The 21,542-nt window shown below is 43.5% G+C and overlaps 1 pseudogene across 1 annotated transcript; it reads right to left on the minus strand.

Annotated features, from left to right (window-relative positions):
* Nucleotides 1-1,366: 1,366 nt before the first annotated feature.
* LOC143666849 (myosin-9 pseudogene) lies at nucleotides 1,367-21,542 on the minus strand (annotated as a pseudogene). The gene is made up of 4 exons (XR_013167755.1): nucleotides 21,319-21,542; nucleotides 19,768-19,859; nucleotides 15,453-15,605; nucleotides 1,367-14,817 (listed from the first exon to the last, which is right to left on the minus strand). The product of XR_013167755.1 is annotated as a myosin-9 pseudogene (transcript).

Genomic DNA, 21,542 nt, shown 5'->3' on the forward strand with positions numbered 1-21,542 from the left:
GGGGAGAGGGGACAGAGGGTGAGAGAGAGTGGAGAGAGGGTGGGGGAGAAGGAAGAGAGGGTGGGGGAGAGGGGTGAGAGGGTGGGGGTGTGGGGAGAGAGGGAGTGGGAGAGGGGAGAGAGGGAGGGGGAGAAGGCAGGGAGGGTGGGGGAGAGGGGAGAGAGGGTGGCGGAGAGGGGAGAGAGGGAGGGGGAGAAGGCAGGGAGGGTGGGGGAGAGGGGAGAGAGGGTGGGGGAGAGGTGAGAGAGGGTGGGGGAGAGGGAAGAGGGGAGAGAGGGTGGGGGAGAAGGGAGAGAGGATAGAGTGTGGGGGAGAGGGGAGAGGGGGGAGAGTGGATAGAGGGTGGGAGAGAGGAGAGAGAGGGTGGGGGAGAGAGTGGGGGAGAGAGGACAGGGTGAGAGGGTGGAGGAGAGGGGCGAGAGGATGGGGGAGACAGTGAGAGGTTGAGGGAGAGGGGAGAGAGGCTGAGGAAGAGGGGAGAGGTGGGAGTAGAGTGGAGAGGAGAGAGAGGGTGGGGAAGATGGGAGAGAGGGTGGGGGAAGTGGAGAGAGGGTGGAGGAGAGGGGAGAGGGCAGAGAGGGGGGTGGGGAGGAGAGATGGGAGAGAGAGTATGGGAGAGGGGAGAGAGGGTGGGGAGAGGAGAGAAGGGAGAGAGGGTGGGGGAGAGGGGACAGGGAGAGAGGGTGGAGGAGAGGGGCGAGAGGATGGGGGAGAGGGAGAGAGGTTGAGGGAGAGGGGAGAGGCTGGGTAAGAGGGGAGAGAGGGGGGGTGGAGAGTGGAGAGGGGAGAGAGGGTGGGGGAAATGGGAGAGAGGGTGGAGGAAGGGGAGAGTGGGTGGAGGAAAGGGGAGAGGGGAGAGAGGGTTGGGGAGAGCTGAGAAGGGAGAGATGGTGGGGGAGAGGTGAGAGATGGTGGGGGAAGGGGAGAGAGGGTGGAGGAAAGGGGAGAGGGGAGAGAGGATGGGGGAGAGGAGAGAAGGGAGAGAGGGTGGGGGAGAGGGAAGAGAGGGTGGGGGATAGCGGGAGAGGGTGGAGGAGAGGGGAGAGGGGGATAGGGTGCGGGAGAGGTGTGAGGGGAGAGAGAGTTGCGGAGTAGTGTGAGAGGGTGGCGGAGAGGGGAGAGAGAGGGTGGGGGAGAGAGGGTAGAGGAGAAGGGATAGAGGGTGGGGGAGAGGGGAGAGAGGGTGGGGGACAGGGGAGAGGGGAGAGAGGGTGGGGGAGAGGGGTGAGGGGAGAGAGGGTGGGGGAGAGGGACGAGGGGAGAGAGGGTGGGGGAGAGGGGAGAGGGGAGAGAGGGTGGGGGAGAGGGGAGAGGGGAGAGAGGGTGGGGGAGAGGGGAGAGGGGAGAGAGGGTGGGGGAGAGGGGACGAGGGTGGCCGAGAGGGGAGGTGTTGACTTCTGTGGGATGTCCAGATATCAGAAGTCTTTAAGGTGAAGAAAAATAGATTAATAAAAACCCTCTTGCACAGCCTCGGGGGCCTGCCCTGCTTGCAGTGCCAGCTTTTGCTTTGGGGCCTGAGCAGGAGGGGGATCCCGCCAGATCCTCTTCTCCTGGGCGGATACTGTGAGGTGGGAGAGGCCGAGTGCAGGAATCCAAAGGCCTGCAGCCAGGCAAGGCATTCTGGGCCTCTGCGGGCCTTGGTCGGGCCAGGTGGAATTGAAGGAGTGTGGTGGTCACAGCTGTCTCCGGGGAGGGCGGGGCGGGGTCGTTGCCCCTCCATCTATGGTGGCAGGAGGCGGGCGCTCACAGGCAGCTCTGGCCTCAGTCTCCCGCTTCAGCATCCATCCCCTCCTCTGGGCAGTGGCCAGCACCTCTCCGGGCCATTAAGCGAGGGGAGGACCAGCGCTCCTAGTCGAGGGAGCTGCCCTCACGGTTCCTGGCGCTAGCGGTCTCCGTGGCGTCTTCCAGCCCATGCTGCAGTTTCGGGCGGTAGGCGCCGGCCCGCTGGCCGTCCTCCTTGGCCTCCCCCAGCTGTCGCCGGAGCTGCTTCAGGTGGGTGGATGCCTTGGGCCCTGGATCTTGAACTGCTCAGCATCCCCCTGCTGGTCCTCCACCTGCAGTGCTACGTCCCTTGGCTTCTCGGCCCTCGCAGCTGGTCGCAGGCCGCTTGGGGCTCATTGGTCGCCTTGTCCAGCTGCTCCTCCAGCTGCGCAGTCTCTGCCTCCAGGACTGTGATGGAGACCTTGGCCCTGGACTTGGCGGTGCCCTCCACCTCCTGCAACTTGACTTTGAACTCCTTATTGTGGTGCTCCAACTCCTGCCGCCGTCCTGCTTCTTCCAGGTGTGGCTGCGCTCCGGGTTCAGGTCGGTGCTGATCTGGTCCTTCTGCAGGTTTGCTTTCCTTACGGGTCGTTCTCCAGCTCCGTGTTGCCCTGCTCCTCCTCCAGCTGGGCGATGCGGGCGTCCAGACGCGGCTTCTCCTCCAATACCAGGGCTCCCTTGCAGCTGCTGTTGGCGGCAGCATATCCCACTCCCGCTGGCCTGGTGCTGGGCATGCTGGGCACGCTGGGCATGCCTGCAGCTGCCAGTTCCGCCTGCAGCTGGATCATCTCCACCTCCGTGCTCTTCAGCTTCTTCTCATTTTCCTTGACCTGTGCTAGAATCTCCTCCCAAGAGGCTGACCTGTGGCCCAGCTCCCACATGTCGTCCTTCATCTGGGGCTATAGTTTCCAAAGCTGCTTGACGGCTTGACCCTGGTCCTTGGTGGCTGGGTCAGTATGGGCCTCCAGGTCCTTCAGGTTCATCTCCAGCTTCCTCCTAGTGGCCACTGGCATTGAACGGCTTCTTATCCTCCAGCTCTGCCTCCATCTCTTGCACCTGTCTGACCAGCTGCTGCTTCTTTTCTTTGCTCAGCTCATTGGGACCCTTCAGGTCCTGCTCTAACTGGGCCTGCAGGTTCACGTCCAGTCGCAGCTTGGCATCCTCGGTGGCCTGCAGTCATCCTCCAGCTCCTCCAGCTGGGTCTTCATCTCCTCCACTTGCTGCTCTAGGGCCTGCTTGGACTTCTCCAGCTCATGGACACTCTTGCCAACATCGTCCTTAGAGCTCATGAGGTCCTCCATCTCTGTGAGGAATTACTTGTTGAGCTGCTCCAGCTCTTCCTTTTGCTCTACAGCCTCCTCCAGGGCCCAGGCCAGTGACAGTAGTTTGGTCTTTTTCTCTCGGGCCTCTACTTTGGCCTGGTCCTGCTCCTCAGCATATTTGGCTGAGATGGTCTTCTCCTCTGCCAGGAGCTGGTCAAACTTCTTCTGCCTCTTCTCCAGCTTGGAGATGTTTTGCTGTTGGTGCTACAGGTTGAAGAGCAGATCATCCAGCTCCTGTTGCAACTGCATCCTTGTCTTTTCCAACTTGCCACAGGCAGCCACCTTCTCCTCATAGCACTGGCTCAGGCCCTCCAGGTCCTTCTGGAGCTTCCTCTTGGATTCCTCTGCAATCTCCAGGCACCCCATACCATCATCCATCTTCTTCATGTTGATCACCTGGGCATGGAGTGCAGCAATATGCTTCTCAAGGTTCCCCTTGGCCTCCTCCTCCAGCTGCTCTTTGAAGGGGTTCTCATCCTCCATTGGCTTCAGCTTTGTATTCAGGCTTAGCTTCTGCTGATTCTACTCCTGCAGGAGCTCCTGGGTGCCCTGCAGCTGGGACTCCAAAGAGGAGAAGACCTTGGAACTTGCTGAACTGGTTGAGACCTGTGACACTGTCCAGATCATTCTGCAGTTTGGTTAACCTTGTCGGCCAGCTCCGTGTACGTTCTCACGCTTCACTGAACTTGGCCTGCAGCTTCTACCACTGGGCCTCTGCTTTCTTCCACCTGTGCTCCGAGTCACCTTTGCTCTGCAGTAGACCTTCACTTCCCTGGCCAGTTCTCACATCTCATCCTCCAGGACCTGCTTTGCCTTCTCCAGGTTGGCTTTCACCTGCTTCATCTGCTCCAACTGCTCGGCCAGCTCCTCCATGGCCTGGGAGTGCTTGTGTCTCATCTCCTGGATCTGGGCTTCAAAGGTCTTGGCCTTGTGCTCCAGGGTCTTCTTCAGGATGTTTACTTCCTGTTCTCCTTTGAACCTGAGCTCCTGCTGGGCAGCTGTGGAATCCAGCATGTCCTCCAATTCTGTTTTCAGAGCCTCTAGCTCTTCCCTGAAATCCCGTTTCTGCTTCTCAGCTTTAGTCCTCAAGGCACCCTCAGTCTCCATGTTTTCCTAGAGTTCAGAAATCTGAGATTACAGCTCCCAAATCTTCTTTAGGGCCATGTTCTTCTCAGTGGCTTCTTCCACTCTGTCCAGGGCAGCCTGGAGCTCCTCCTCCTTCTTGTCCAGTTGCATCTTAACTTCGGCGATCTGAGCCTGCAGGTTAACGATCTGGTTGTTGAAGTCCGTGGGTCTCCCTCCAGCTTCTGGCAGGTCTTCTCCAGCTCCTGGCGCTGCTTCTCCTCCCTTTGGAGGCACTCTTCCAGGTCAGTGATCATGGCCTCATGTTTGTTCTTGAGCTTGGCAAGGCTCTTGGACTTCTCCTCTTCCATGAGGTTGGTGGTGGCTTTTCTGTCTTCCATCAGTTTCTTCTCCTTGGCGAGTTTGCAGTTCTGGTCCTCCATAATGATTTGGTCTTCCTCCAGCTTCTTCAACTTCACCTCGGTGGTGACCTTCTTGAGCTGCAGCTTCTGGTGGGCACTCTCCTCATCCAATTCCTGGATGTTCTGCTGCATTTTCTTCTCTGTCTGCAGGTACTGGCAGCGCTCCTCCTCCTCCTCCACTCTGGCCTTGATGTCGTGGCAGATATCCTCCAGCTTCTGCTTTTTGGCAGTCAACTGGGCCTGTAGCTCCTGAGCCTCAGCATACAGTTCTGTTTCTGCCTGGAGCTGCTCCTGCAGCTGCAACTTCTCTGCCATGAGCTGGGACTGGAGCGTCTCCATCTCAATGAGTCTGTTCTCCACATCTCTCAGACCTTCACCAGTTCCTCTTCCTTGGCCATCATCTCCTTGTCCTGTCAGCTTACTTGCAGCAGCAGCAGCTTGACCTTGGTGAATAGCCGCCACCACTGCCAGCTCTGCAGCTTGAGATAGGTGGTACAGTTCCTCTGAAGGACTTTCATGGCTGTCAGCTACTTGGCAATGGCCTTTCTGGCCAGGTAGCCCCTGCAGCAGGCCTGGAATCCTATGATGATATCTGTGATCTCCAGGTCCCATTACTCCTCCAGGTGAGCCAGCATACCAGCCCAGAAGAAGACTTTGCTCTGGCCGATAAGTACAGGTTGCTGTCCAGCTCCAAGGTCTTGATCATGAACACACACGCCTGCTTCCCGTCCATGAAGCCCTTTGGAATGGAATTGGGTATCAAGATCTCATATCTATGCCAGAACTCCTGGTAAACCACCCTGATGGAAAAGCCATGGCGGTAGATCTGGATGCCCTCTGAGCACCCTGTTGGAGTGGAGTTAGTCCAACACCAGGTTGGGGTCCAGTTTGCTGGCCTCCTTCTTGTGGTTGGGAATGATGCAGTGGATGAAGTTAGAGTTGGTATTCCTTGATGTGGCCATCAGCTTGGCCAGCTTCTCCTTGTAGAGCTGCCCCACAGTGCATAACATGCTCTTCTGGGACTTGAAATCTCTGGGCAGTGCTGTCTCTGACATGCCGGCCACCTGCTCCAGCCCCATGATGCAGTCCACATCTTTCCACAGCTCGGACACGAACTTGTCAGAGGACTGGTGGAGCAGCGTAGCAATGTTGTTATTCAAGGGGTTCATGTCTTCATCAACCACTTGTTGGTCTTGTAGTCCACCTTGCCAGCATAGTGGATGATGCAGAAATCTGCTTTGTCTTTCAGCTGCTTGGGCTTCCAGAGCTTGGGGTGAGTGCCCTGCTCCTGCACCACCTTCTCCATGTAGCTCTTGTTGGTGGCTTTGAGGAACTAGCACTCCTCATCCAGTAGGGCCAGGATGCCTGGGGGTGGGGGGTGGGGCTGCTGGCTTCTCAATGAGGTTGATGCAGGGCTGCAGGTCGAGGCCAAAGTTGATGAAATTCCACTCGATGCCCTTGTACTGGTAGTCCTCCTGCTCCAGGATGAACATGGTATGGTTGAAGAGCTGCTGCAGCTTCTCCTTGGTATAGTTGATGCACAGCTGCTTAAAGGAGTTGAGGTGAAAGATCTCAAAGCTGACAATGTCCAGGATTCTGATGAACGAGGCACCCTGCCACTTGGTCTTGTCCAGGGCCTTACTGATGTGCAGAACCAGCCAGCAGAACATTTGCTCATAGGTGACCTTTGCAAGGCTTCAATGGCAAAATCAGCCTGCCCTTTAGTCTGTACCTTCTGGATATAATCTAGGCCCACCTTGATGCACAGGGTGAGAATTCCTTTGGTGAAATCAGTCACATTGATACCTAAGAGGTGGGACACTTTCTGGTCAGCTGTGCTGTTGGACATGGACGCCTGGTCAGTGTTGCACTCCTTCTTCCCTCTTTCTCTCTGTCTCTCCCTCCCTTCATTCCTTTCTTCTCTCCTTCTCTCTCTCTTTTCTCTTTCTTTCATTCTTTTTTTTATTAATTAAAAAAAATTAACTTGATTTCCCCCTCAGCTTGTTCATTGCTAGTGTATATAAATGCTACAGATTTTTGAAGGTTGATCTTGTAACCTGCTACTTTGCTGTACTCATTTATTAGCTCTAGTAGTTGTGGATTTTTCCAGGTTTTCGACGTATAGTATCATATCGTCTGCAAACAGTGATAGTTTTACATCTTCCTTTCCAATTTTGATGCCTTGTATTTCTTTTTCTTGTCTAATTGCTCTGGCTAGAACCTCCAACACGATGTTGAATAATAGTGGTGATAATGGACATCCTTGTCTTGTTCCTGATCTTAGGGGGAAAGTTTTCCATTTTTCCCCATTGAGGATGATATTAGCTGTGGGTTTTTCATATATTCCCTCTATCATTTTAAGGAAGTTCCCTTGTATTCCTATCCTTTGAAGTGTTTTCAGCAGGAAAGGATGCTGAATCTTGTCAAATGCCTTCTCTGCATCAATTGAGATGATCATGTGATTTTTCTGCTTTGATTTGTTGATATGGTGTATTACATTAATTGATTTTCTTATGTTGAACCATCCTTGCATACCTGGGATGAATCCTACTTGGTCATGATGTATAATTCTTTTAATGTGTTGCTGGATTCAATTTGCTAGAATTTTATTGAGGATTTTTGCATCTATATTCATTAGAGAGATTGGTCTGCAGTTTTTTTTTTTAATATCTTTGCCTGGTTTTGGTATGAGGGTGATGTTGGCTTCATAGAATGAATTAGGTAGCTTTCCCTCCACTTTGATTTTTTTGAAGAGTTTGAGCAGAGTTGGTAATAATTCTTTCTGGAATGTTTGGTAGAATTCACATGTGAAGCCATCTGGTCCTGGACTTTTCTTTTTGGGAAGCTTTTGAATGACTGATTCAATTTCTTTACTTGTGATTGGTTTGTTGAGGTCATCTATTTCTTCTTGAGTCAAAGTTGGTTGTTCATGCCTTTCTAGGAACTTGTCCATTTAATCTACATTGTTGTATTTATTAGCATAAAGTTGTTCATAGTATTCTGTTATTACCTCCTTTATTTCTGTGAGGTCAGTGGTTATGTCTCCTCTTCCATTTCTGATCTTATTTATTTGCGTCCTCTCTCTTCTTCTTTTTGTCAGTCTTGCTAAGGGCCCATCAATCTTATTGATTTTCTCATAGAACCAACTTCTGGTCTTATTGATTTTCTCTATTGTTTTCATGTTTTCAATTTCATTTATTTCTGCTCTAATCTTTGTTATTTCTTTCCTTTTGCTTGCTTTGGGGTTAATTTGCTGTTCTTTCTCCAGTTCTTCCAAGTGGACAGTTAATTCCTGCATTTTTGCCTTTTCTTTTTTTCTGATATAGGCATTTAGGGCAGTAAATTTCCCTCTTAGCACTGCCTTTGCTGCGTCCCATAGGTTTTGATATGTTGTGTTTTCATTTTCATTCGCCTCAAGATATTTACTAATTTCTCTTGTAATTTCTTCCTTGACCCACTCGTTGTTTAAGAGTGTGTTGTTGAGCCTCCACATATTTGTGAATTTTCTGGCACTCTCCTATTATTGATTTCCAACTTCATTCCTTTATGGTCTGAGAAATTGTTGTGTATGATTTCAATCTTTTTAAATTTGTTGAGACTTGCTTTGTGATCAAGCATATAGTCTATCTTTGAGAATGATCCATGAGCACTTCAGAAAAAGATGTATCCTGCTGTTGTGGGGTGTTATGTCCTATAAATGTCTGTTAAATCTAGCTCATTTATTGTAATATTCAAATTCTCTGTTTCTATATTGATCCTCTGTTTAGATGTTCTGTCCATTGATGAGAGTGGTGAATTGAAGTCTCCAACTATTATGGTAGATGTGTCTATTTCCCTTTTCAGTGATTGCAGTGTATTCCTCACGTATTTTGGGACATTCTGATTCGGTGCATAAATATTTATGATTGTTATGTCTTCTTGTTTAATTGTTCCTTTTATTAGTAGATAGTGTCCTTCTTTGTCTCTTATTTTTTCTCTTTTTTTATTTTTTCTTCTTCTTTCTTTTTCTTTCTATCTTTGTCTCTTTTAACTGTTTTACATTTGGAGTTTAATTTGTTGGATATTAGTATAGCTACTCTTGCTCTTTTCTGGTTGTTATTTGCATGAAATATCTTTTCCCAACCTTTCACTTTCAACCTATGTTTATCTTTGGGTCTAAGATGTGTTTCCTGTAGACAGCATATAGAAGGATCCTGTTTTTTAATCCATTCTGCCAGTCTATGTCTTTTGATTGGGGAATTCAGTCCATTAACATTTAGTGTTATTACTGTTTGGGTAATATTTTCCTCTACCATTTTGCCTTTTGTATTATATATATCATATCTGATTTTCCTTCTTTCTACACTCTTCTCCATACCTCTCTCTTCTGTCTTTTTGTATCTGACTCTAGTGCTCCCTTTAGTATTTCTTGCAGAGCTGGTCTCTTGGTCACAAATTCTCTCAGTGACTTTTTGTCTGAGAATGTTTTAATTTCTCCCTCATTTTTGAAGGACAGTTTTGCTGGATATAGAAGTCTTGGTTGGCAGTTTTTCTTTTTTAGTAATTTAATATATCATCCAATTGTCTTCTAGCTTCCATGGTTTCTGTTGAGAAATCTACACATAGTCTTATTGGGTTTCCCTTGTATGTGATGGATTGTTTTTCTCTTGCTGCTTTCAAGATCCTCTCTTTCTCTTTGACCTCTGACATTCTAACTAGTAAGTGTCTTGGAGAATGCCTATTTGGGTCTATTCTCTTTGGGGTGTGCTGCAGTTCTTGGATCTGTAATTTTAGGTCTTTCATAAGAGTTGGGAAGTTTTCGGTGATAATTTCTTCCATTAGTTTTTCTCCTCCTTTTCCCTTCTCTTCTCCTTCTGGGACATCCACAACACGTATATTTGTGCGCTTCATATTATCATTCAATTCCCTGAGCCCCTGCTCAAATTTTTCCATTCTTTTCCCTATAGTTTCTGTTTCTTTATGGATTTCAGATGTTCCATCCTCCAGTTCACTAATTCTATCCTCTGTCTCTTGAAATCTACCATTGTAGGTTTCCATTGTTTTTTTCATCTCTTCTACTGTGTTTTTCAATCCCATAAGTTCTGTGATTTGTTTTTTCAGACTTTCCATTTCTTCTTTTTGTTACTTCCATGCCTTCTTAATGTCCTCCCTCAATTTATCAATTTGGTTTTTGAAGAGGTTTTCCATTTCTGTTCATATATTCAGAATTAGTTGTCTCAGCTCCTGTATCTCATTTGAGCTATTGGTTTGTTCCTTTGACTGGGCCATATCTTCAATTTTCCTGGTGTGATTTGTTATTTTTTGCTGGCGTCTGGGCATTTAATCAGATTTCCCTGAGTGTGGTACCCAGCAGGTTGAAAGACTTTCCTGTGAAGTCTCTGGGCTCTGTTTTTCTTATCCTGCCCAGTATGTGGTGCTTGTCTGTCTGTGGGTCCCACCAGCAAAAGATGTGGCTCCTTTAACTTTGGAAGACTCTCGCTGCTGGGTATGTGGTGGAGACAGAGGAAAGGTTGTAGGTTGGTTTTTTTTTGTTTGTTAACGGAAAGAAAAAAAAATTAACACAACATTTAGAAATCATACCATTCTACATATTCACTCAGTAATTCTTAACATCATCACATAGATACATGATCATCGTTTCTTAGTACATTTGCATCGGTTTAGGGGAACTAGCAACACAACAGAAAAAGATATAAAATGTTAATATAGAGAAAAGAAATAAAAGTAGTAATAATAGTAAAAAAAAAAAAAAAAAACCCCTATAGCTCAGATGCAGCTTCATTCAGTGTTTTAACATGATTACTTTACAATTAGGTATTATTGTGCTGTCCATTTTTGAGTATTTGTATCTAGTCCTGTTACACAGTCTGTATCCCTTCAGCTTCAATTACCCATTGTCTTACCCTGTTTCTAGCTCCTGCTGGACTCTGTTACCAATGACATATTTCAAGTTTATTCTCGAATGTCCATTCACATCAGTGGGACCATACAGTATTTGTCCTTTAGTTTTTGGCTGGACTCACTCAGCATAATATTCTCTAGGTCCATCCATGTTATTACATGCTTCATAAGTTTATCTTGTCTTAAAGCTGCATAATATTCCATCGTATGTATATACCACAGTTTGTTTAGCCATTCTTCTGTTGATGGACATTTTGGCTGTTTCCATCTCTTTGCAATTGTAAATAACACTGCTATAAACATTGGTGTGCAAATGTCTGTTTGTGTCTTTGCCCTTAAGTCCTTTTAGTAGATACCTAGCAATGGTATTGCTGGGTCATATGGCAATTCTATATTCAGCTTTTTGAGGAACCGCCAAACTGCCTTCCACAGTGGTTGCACCATTTGACATTCCCACCAACAGTGGATAAGTGTGCCTCTTTCTCCGCATCCTCTCCAGCACTTGTCATTTTCTGTTTTGTTGATAATGGCCATTCTGGTGGGTGTGAGATGATATCTCATTGTGGTTTTGATTTGCATTTCTCTAATGGCCAGGGACATTGAGCATCTCTTCATGTGCCTCTTGGCCATCCGTATTTCCTCTTCTAGTAGGTGTCTGTTCAAGTCTTTTTCCCATTTTGTAATTGGGTTGGCTGTCTTTTTGTTGTTGAGTTGAACAAGCTCTTTATAAATTCTGGATACTAGACCTTTATCTGATATGTAATTTCCAAATATTATCTCCCATTGTGTAGACTGTCTTTCTACTTTCTTGATGAAGTTCTTTGATGCACAAAAGTGTTTAATTTTGAGGAGCTCCCATTTATTTATTTATTTCTTCAGTGCTCTTGCTTTAGGTTTAAGGTCCATAAAACCGCCTCCAGTTGTAAGATTCATAAGATATCTCCCTACATTTTCCTCTAACTGTTTTATGGTCTTAGACCTAATGTTTAGATCTTTGATCCATTTTGAGTTAACTTTTGTATAAGGTGTGAGATGCGGGTCTTCTTTCATTCTTTTACATATGGATATCCAGTTCTCTAGGCACCATTTATTGAAGAGACTGTTCTGTCCCAGGTGAGTTGGCTTGACTGCCTTATCAAAGATCAAATGTCCATAGATGAGAGGGTCTATATCTGAGCACTCTATTCGATTCCATTGGTCGATAAATCTATCTTTATGCCAATACCATGCTGTTTTGACCACTGTGGCTTCATAATATGCCTTAAAGTCCGGCATCGCAAGACCTCCAGCTTTGTTTTTTTTCCTCAAGATGTTTTTAGCAATTCGGGGCAACCTGCCCTTCCAGATAAATTTGCTTATTGGTTTTTCTAATTCTGAAAAATAAATTGTTGGGATTTTGATTGGTATTGCATTGAATCTGTAGATGAGTTTAGGTAGGATTGACATCTTAATTATATTTAGTCTTCCAATCCATGAACACGGTATGCCTTTCCATCTATTTAGGTCTTCTGTGATTTCTTTTAACAGTTTTTTGTAGTTTTCTTTATATAGGTTTTTTGTCTCTTTGGTTAAATTTATTCCTAGGTATTTTATTCTTTTAGTTGCAATTATAAATGGGATTCGTTTCTTGATTTCCCCCTCAGCTTGTTCATTACTAGTGTATAGAAAAGCTACAGATTTTTGAATATTGATCTTGTAGCCTGCTACTTTGCTGTACTCATTTATTAGCTCTAGTAATTTTGTTGTGGATTTTTCTGGGTTTTCTACATATAGTATCATATCGTCTGCAAACAGTGATAGTTTTACTTCTTCCTTTCCAATTTTGATGCCTTGTATTTCTTTTTCTTGTCTAATTGCTTTGGCTAGAACTTCCAACACAATGTTGAATAATAGTGGTGATAGTGGACATTCTTGTCTTGTTCCTGATCTTAGGGGGAAAGTTTTCAATTTTTCCCCATTGAGGATGATATTAGCTGTGGGTTTTTCATATATTCCCTCTATCATTTTAAGGAAGTTCCCTTGTATTCCTATCTTTTGAAGTGTTTTCAACAGGAAAGGATGTTGAATCTTGTCAAATGCCTTCTCTGCATCAATTGAGATGATCATGTGATTTTTCTGCTTTGATTTGTTGATATGGTGTATTACATTAATTGATTTTCTTATGTTGAACCATCCTTGCATACCTGGGATGAATCCTACTTGGTCATGATGTATAATTCTTTTAATGTGTTGTTGGATACGGTTTGCTAGAATTTTATTGAGGATTTTTGCATCTATATTCATTAGAGAGATTGGTCTGTAGTTTTCTTTTTTTGTAATATCTTTGCCTGGTTTTGGTATGAGGGTGATGTTGGCTTCATAGAATGAATTAGGTAGTTTTCCCTCCACTTCAATTATTTTGAAGAGTTTGAGGAGAGTTGGTACTAATTCTTTCTGGAATGTTTGATAGAATTCACATGTGAAGCCGTCTGGTCCTGGACTTTTCTTTTTAGGGAGCTTTTGAATGACTAATTCAATCTCTTTACTTGTGATTGGTTTGTTGAGGTCATCTATTTCTTCTTGAGTCAAAGTTGGTTGTTCATGTCTTTCCAGGAACCTGTCCATTTCATCTAAATTGTTGTATTTATTAGCGTAAAGTTGTTCATAGTATCTTGTTATTACCTCCTTTATTTCTGTGAGGTCAGTAGTTATGTCTCCTCTTCCATTTCTGATCTTATTTATTTGCATCCTCTCTCTTCTTCTTTTTGTCAGTCTTGCTAAGGGCCCATCAATCTTATTGATTTTCTCATAGAACCAACTTCTGGTCTTATTGATTTTCTCTATTGTTTTCATGTTTTCAATTTCATTTATTTCTGCTCTAATCTTTGTTATTTCTTTCCTTTTGCTTGCTTTGGGATTAGTTTGCTGTTCTTTCTCCAGTTCTTCCAAGTGGACAGTTAATTCCTGCATTTTTGCCTTTTCTTCTTTACTGATAAAGGCATTTAGGGCAATAAATTTCCCTCTTAGCACTGCCTTTGCTGCGTCCCATAAGTTTTGATATGTTGTGTTTTCATTTTCATTCGCCTATAGGTATTTACTAATTTCTCTTGCAATTTCTTCTTTGACCCATTTGTTGTTTAAAGTGTGTTGTTGAGCCTCCATGTATTTGTGAATTTTCTGGCACTCTCCTATTATTGATTTCCAACTTCATTCCTTTATGATCCGAGAAAGTGTTGTGTATGATTTCAATCTTTTAAAATTTGTTAAGACTTGCTTTGTGACCCAGCATATGGTCTATCTTTGAGAATGATCCATGAGCTGTAGGTTGGTTTTAATGGCTTCAAATTGTGAAGTCCTGGGATCTGAATTCCTTTAGAGAAGGATTCCACCTGAGTTGCGTTTCACCCCTCCCGCGGGGAAGGTTCAGGTGGTAGAGAGCCTTAAAAGCAGCCTGTTTCTGCATTCAAGGCAGTTGTAACCTATGTAATTCCTGCGCTGAGCCCAGAGGCAACGAAGCCTCCATAGAAACAGCCACAGAAGGCTCTCTTTTGCCCCTTTCCTCTTTTTCAGTTAGCCCAATCAGCGACTTCCGCCTTGTTCAGTTTCGCCTGAGCTGAGGGCCTATTTTTAGTAGTCAGAAGTTGCTCCTTAATGCCACTATTGGTGTTAGGTTGGGCTCAGTCTCTACTACTGTTGGAGGCTCTTTTCTTTCCCTCCGGGAAGTCGCCTGTAGGGGAGGGTCGCCAGCCACCGCAGCTTGGGGAACCACTGTTCCGATGCTCCCAGCCGGCCCGGGAAGCCGCGTGTGTGGAAGGGGCTGCAGTCGCCAGCCACCACGGCTTGGGGGACCGCTGTTCTGAGGCTACCAGCTGGCCCGGGAAGCCGTGCATGGGGGAGGGTCACAGGCCGCCGTGGCTTGGGGAACCGCTGATCCAAAGTGCCCAGCCGGCCCAGGAAGCTGCGTGTGGGAGGGCCGCCATGGCTTGGGGAACCGCCGGTCCAAGGTTCCCAGCTGGCCCGGGAAGCCGCATGTGTGGAAGGGGCTCCGGTCACCACAGCTTGGGGAACCCAATCCAAAGCTCCCAGCCAGCCCGGGAAGGAGGGAGGGAGGGGCTCCTGCTGCCAGCTGCCTCAGCCCGGGGAAGCACGCGCCGCTTGGGGACCTCACCGCGGTGGAGTCTCTTAGCCGGTCCAGCCATTCTGGAATGGGGTATGCTGTGTGTCTGGTCTTTGTCATGGCTCTGGGAGCTGTTCTGTACTGTTTCTAGTTCTTTAGTAGTTGTTCTGGAGGAGGAACTAAGACCCATGTGCCTTACTAAGCCGCCATCTTCTCTGGAAGTCTTTTTTCTTTCATTCTTTCTTTCTTATTTCTTAAACATAACAACATACAAACATGAACATTCTTACCATATGATCATTCCATTCTTGATATATAATCAATAATTTACAATATCATCACATAGTTGTATATTCATCATCATCACTATCATTTTTTAGGACATTTGCACCAATTCGGAAAGAAAAATAAAAAGAAAATGGAAAAAAATTCATGCATACTATACCCCTTACCCCTCCCTTTCATTGATCACTAGCATTTCAATCTACTAAATTTATTTTAACATTTGCTCCCTCTATTGTTTATTATTTTTTATTTTTTAATTAAAAAAATTAACTAACACAACATTTAGAAATCATTCTGTTCATCTATTTTTATTCCATATGTTCTACTTGTCTGTTGACAAGGTAGATAAAAGGAGCATAAGACACAAGGTTTTCACAATCACACAGTCACACTGTGATAACTATATCATTATACAGTCATCATCAAGGAACATGGCTACTGGAACACAGCTCTACATTTTCAGGCAGTTCCCTCCAGCCTCTCCAATATACCTTAATTAAAAAGGTGATTTCTATATAATCCATAAGAATAACCTCCAGGATAACCTCTCGACTCTGGTTGGAATCTCTCAGCCATTGACACTTTGTCTCATTTCACTCTTACCCCTATTGGTCGAGAGGATTTTCTCTATCCCTTGATGCTGGGTCTCTGCTCATTCTAGGGTTTCTCTCAATCCCTTGATGCTGAGTCCAAGTTCCTTCTCAGATTTCTGTCCCACGTTGCCAGGAAGGTCCACACCCCTGGAAGTCATGTCCCCTGTAGACGGGGGGGGGGTGAGTTTGCTTGTTGTGTTGGCTGGTGAGAGAGGCCACATCTGAGCAACAAAAGAGGTTTTCTTGAGGGTGACTCTTAGGCCTAATTTTAAGTAGGCTTGACCTATCCTTTGTGGGGTTAAGTTTCATATGAACAAACCCCAAGACTGGGGGCTCAGCCTATAGCTTTGGTTGTCCACACTGCTTGTTCTACTTAATAATGTATTTTGATTAACAGAAGTTCTTACTGTAAAATCCAATTTATCCATTTTTATTTAATGGTTAGTGATTTTTGGATTCTGTTTAAGAAATGTTTGCTAACTCTAAGACCATGAAGATATTCTCTTGTGTATTCTTCTAAAAGCTTAGCTGTTTAGGTTGATGATTCACCTAAAATTAATTTTTGTGCATAGTGTTAGGGATCAAGGCTCATTTTTTCCTTTATATCTCCATTTATTGAAAAAATCATCCTTTCCCCAAATTGGAAAAGAATAAGTAAAACTTTTATTTGTAGATGACATGATACTATATAAAAAAATCCTTAAAAAATCCACATCAAAGCAACTAGAACTAATAAAAGAATTCAGCAAAGTGGCAATATACAAAATTAACCCCAGAAATCAGGAGTGTTTCTATACCCTAGTAATAAACAATCTGAAGCAAAAATTAGAAGAAAAAAAGACCCTCCATTTACAAAAGCAACTAAGAGAACCAAACATCTAAAACAACTGAATTAAACTGAGCATTCAAATATCAACCCTCATATTTATGGCCTACTGAGTTCTTTCTTTTTTTTTTTTGTATGCTGTATGGTGAGGTCACATTTCATTCTTTTTCCATGTGAGTATCCCATTATTGCAGCACCATTTGTTGAATTTTTTGTTGGTTTGTTTGGGAAGTGCATGGGCCGGGAATCAAACCTGGGTCTCCTACATGGCATGTGAGAATTCTACCATTGAACTACCCTCACACCCCTGGCCTATTGATTTTTGACAAGGGTGTCAAGTTCACTCAGGAAAAAAAAGCCTCTGCAAAAAATGGTGCTGGAAAACTGGGTGTCCATATGCAAAAGAATGAAGGTGGACACCTAGTTCACACTATATACAAAAATCAACTCCAAATGGATCAAAGACCTAAATATAAGAATCAGAACTATAAAATTCCTAAGAGAAGACATTGGGAAGCATCTTCAGGACTTTGTGTTAGGCAATGGTTTCTTAGACTTTACACCTAAAGCACAAGCAACTAAAGAAGAAAAGATAAATGGGAACTCATTGAAATTATCATGAAAGTAAAATGACAATTTATACAATGGGGGAAAATATTTGGAAATTACATATCTGATAATGGTTAAAATCCAGGATATATAAAGAAATCCTCCAATTCAACAACAAAAAGATAAACAACTTACTTATAAAATAGGCAAAAGACTTACATAAACTTGAATAGACATTTCTCCAAAGAGGATCTACAAATGTCAAAAAAAAAAGCACATGAAAAAATGCTCAACATCATTGGCAACTAGGGAAATGCAAATCAGACCACAGTGTGACATCATTTCATACCCTCTAGAATGGCAACTATTAAAAAACAATGGATCCAGGGGTGAAAGTCTCTCTGGCAACGTGGGACATGACTCCAAGGGATGAGCCTGGTCCTGGCACCATGGAATTGACAATGCCTTCCTGACCAAAAAGAGGAAAAGAATGGTAACAAAATAAGGTATCAGTGGCTAAGAGAGTTCAAATAGAGTCAAGAGACTATTGTGGAGGCTACTCTTAACAAAGCTTTAGCTAGGTATTGCTAATTACCAGTTTGCCAATCCCCAACCAAAACCATTCCTGTTAACCTTAAAGAACCCTAGGGCTCTATCTGAGATTCGACAAAAGTTTCACATACTAAAATTACTTTATAGAAACCTACAACCTCTAGATGGGTTCCTAGGCCAGATAAGTCCTGAAACCCAAAGGGCCACCCACCCTCTTCAAGAACATCAACTGGTTCCATCCCCCTATCCCATATCAGCAACACCCTTTTCCAAAATGAAAAAGTTATAATGGGTAGAGCCCAAATACCCCTCAAGATTGGGAGAAAGATCAATGGAGGACTACTAGAGAAGACAGGATTTAATAAAGGAATATGACTGCTGAATCATACTGATATTTCTTTTAGTCTCCAGCATCTTGGTGCAGCTAGAAGGAAAACCTACAATTGTTGAACAGTAACCTATACCAAACTCTGAAACTTGTTCTATGACTACTTGTTACAATGTACTTTGAAATTTATTGTTTTTGTATATATGTTACATTTCATAATAAAAAATGTTTTTTTAAGAATCTATGGAAAATTACAAGTGTCAGAGAAGATGTGGACGATCAGGAACATACATTTGTTGTTAGTGGGAATGTAAAAATGGTGCAACCACTGTGGAAGACAGTTTGGTGTTTTCTCCAAAAGTATAGTATTGAATTACCATATGATCCAGCAATCCCACTACCAGATATATACCTAAAAGAATTGAAAGCAGGACTTGAACAGACATTTGCACATTTATGTTCATAGTGGCATTATTCACAATAGCCAAAAGAGAGAAGCAACCCAAGTGGCCATCAACTGATGAATGGATAAACAAAATGTGCTAAATACACACAATGGAGAATTATTTAGTCATAAAAAGGAGTAAAGTTCTGATACATAGACAACATGGTTGAACCCTGAAGCCATCATGTTGAGTGAAATAAGCCAGACACAAAAGGACATGTTTGGGAAGATGGAAAAGTTTGGGTAACTCATGGTGGTGATGATAGTTGAACACTGTGAATGTAATTAACAGCACTGAAACATATACTTGAATGTGGTTAAAAGGATAAATTTTAAGTTATATATATATTATGAGACTAAAAATGTGAAACAATATATCCATAGGACTATTTAACACAAATAGTGAACCTGGAGTAAACTATGCACTACAGTTAATAGTACAGTCATAAAAATGTTCTCTTATCAATTGCAGCAAATGTACCACACTAATGCAAGGTGCTAATAATAGGGAACTTTCTATTTATGCATGAATTTTGTGTAAATCTACTACTTCTTTAAAATAAAAAGTCCAGTTGGACAAAATTCTAATAAAAATGGTGCCTAACATTAAACAACAAAAAGTTGGGATATTTACTAAAAAATTGAATGGAGAGATTTGAAATACAATACAGCAATAAAACAACCTACAACTATAGTTATATAGATAATTTCAAAAACAGAATGATAATTGAGAGCCACTCACACAGGAGTATGTGATACATGACTCTATTTATAAAGCAACAAAGTAGGACAAAATCCGAACTCCATGGTGTCATAAAACCAGGATAGTGGTTTTGCAGGGGGAGAGGATAGAAACTAGAGCGACTCTGGGGCACTGGTAATTGTTTCATTTCTTGATCTGTGTGCTGCCTGCATGGTCTCATTTTAAAAACCAGGTAAAATTCTTCCTTGACTTGCCAACTCTCTATTGCTGTCTTAACCAGAGCTATTACACTCTGTCCCTACACTGACACTGAAATTGGTCTCACCAAGATCAGTGACAACCTGATTGCAAATTTAGTAGACCACCATTTCTTGGCCCTTATTTTACTTAGCTGCACAAAACTCTTGACCACTCATCTTAAAATGCTTTCTTCAGTGACACCACATCCTCCTGTTCTTCTTTCATTACTTATACCTTAAACACTGATTTCCCCTCTACTCCTTTACTCATTCCTCCACATCTCTGTGGACAATTTAATATATTCTTATATCAGAAATATCTGTTTACTAAGGACTCTAAACTATTTCTGGTTCAAATTTATCTCCTGAGAGTTGGATAGTTCTCTAACTACCAACAGATGATCTTAATTTGGATTAATTTACATAGTATTTGAGTGCTTACTAAATGCCAAGCACCACATTAGGTACTAAAGTTTCTCACTGGAATATCAAATTCAATGTATTCAAACTCCCAAATCTATATAGACCAAATCTGGTCTTCCTCTAGAATTCTTCCTGAGTATTTACGAACCACCTTCCACTAGAAGACAAAACCTCTCAGGTACCTTTTACTTGTCCCTCTGTGACCATAACTATTCAAGTCTGTTGACTTTACATCTGAAAAATAACTCTAATGTACTTACATTTCTCTCAGTCTCAACTGCTAGTCACTGAATTCATTCATATTTAATTTTATATGCCTTCTGACATGGCAGCTGGCTTCTTCCAGAGTTATCTGAAAGAGAGAACATACTTAAGATGGAAGTTGCAATCTTTTTGTGACATCACCTTTGCCATATTCTATTGGTCACACTGAGCAACCCTGATAAAATGTTGGAAGGAACTATAAAAAGATCTGAATTCCAGGAGGAAGGGATCACTGGGACTCATATTGGAGCTTGGCTAGTACAACTGCCATCATAATTTGAGGGGTTGTATATTTAATTTGATGATTGAAACATTAAGTACTGCTTTGAAATTTGTGTAGACCTTGCAGATTTCTTTGGAGTGTTCACTAATCAATTCATCATTCAAAAGAATTGACCATATATAAGATTAAATATGAATGAATTCAGTGAATAGCAGTTGAGACTGAGAGAAATATAAGTATATTAGAGTTATTTTTCAGATGTAAAGTCAACAGACTTGAATAGTTATGGTCACAGAGGGACAAGTAAAAGGTACCTGAGAGGTTTTGTCTTCTAGTGGAAGGTGGTTCGTAAATACTCAGGAAGAATTCTAGAGGAAGACCAGATTTGGTCTGTATAGATTTGGGAGTTTGAATACATTGAATTTGATATCCCAGTGAGAAACTTTAGTACCTAACATGGTGCTTGGCATTTAGTAATACCAATTTTACAGTGATCTGGAAACTTCTCTTTCAAGCCATAAATTATATTACAATTACTTCTGTTATTAGGACAAATAAAACAAGTATACAATACATATCTTTTCCATTCCAAATTATCCATTGTCACAAGATCAATGTGTTCAATTCTGGACAATAAAGTCAGTGGTGGTTTAGAATAAAAGCCTTAGATTAGATCAGATTTTCGAAATCAGCTTTGATTTATTCCAAAGTAGCTCTGAAAAATTTTTGGTTCTTTGCCTATAAAGGATCTCTCAAAAGGATAAAGATACCTTAATAATAATATTTAACTGCTAATATAACTATATATATACATATTTAAATGTGGATTCTACAACCAGAGCCAAAACAGCAACTAGCCCTCTACCTCCTCCCCTAGGGCAAAGAGAAGAGCAATAACCACGGGCAAAGTAACTCCAACTCTTACAGCTCCACTGGAGGTGGGGGCAGATCAGGATACAACCAAATTCAACTATATGGTAGAGGAGGCTGAAGCGGTGGGAATAGATATGGCTCATGCAGATAGCCCTACAACCTATAGTCAGTCACCCGGTGCCCACTGCAGAGTTGTGTGGACAGTTCCTCCTACCAAGGTAAACAAAGATGATACTAGCCAGTTGAACCATAGCTCCCCAGAGTCTGGGCAGAATTACAGTGGCTCTCCCACCAATTACAGTCCCCATAGGGCAATTACAGCAGACCACAACACGAACCATCCCATGAATTATGGGTACAGATGAGCTTCTCTGTAAGGTGAAGTTGGTACCTTCTGCACTTGTGCCCCATGGGAAGATGCAGTTTTAGGCATCACAGCTAAAACACTAACCGGCTCCTCTAGGCTCTCGCTCCCACTCCTACTTCTTTTCGCATTGCTGTGCTGGGAGGTGCAGCTGATCATGCTCATGACCTGTCCAGTGACCCATTGTGATGGTTTGAGTCTGTTATATGTACTCAAGAAAAGCCATCTTCTTTATCCTAATCCAGTCTTGTGGGGGCAGACCTATTGTTTGGGTGGCATCTTTTCGTTTCCATGGAGATGTGACCAACCAA

The sequence above is a fragment of the Tamandua tetradactyla genome, chromosome 23, assembly GCF_023851605.1.
Source record: "Tamandua tetradactyla isolate mTamTet1 chromosome 23, mTamTet1.pri, whole genome shotgun sequence".
Lineage (NCBI taxonomy): Eukaryota > Metazoa > Chordata > Mammalia > Pilosa > Myrmecophagidae > Tamandua > Tamandua tetradactyla.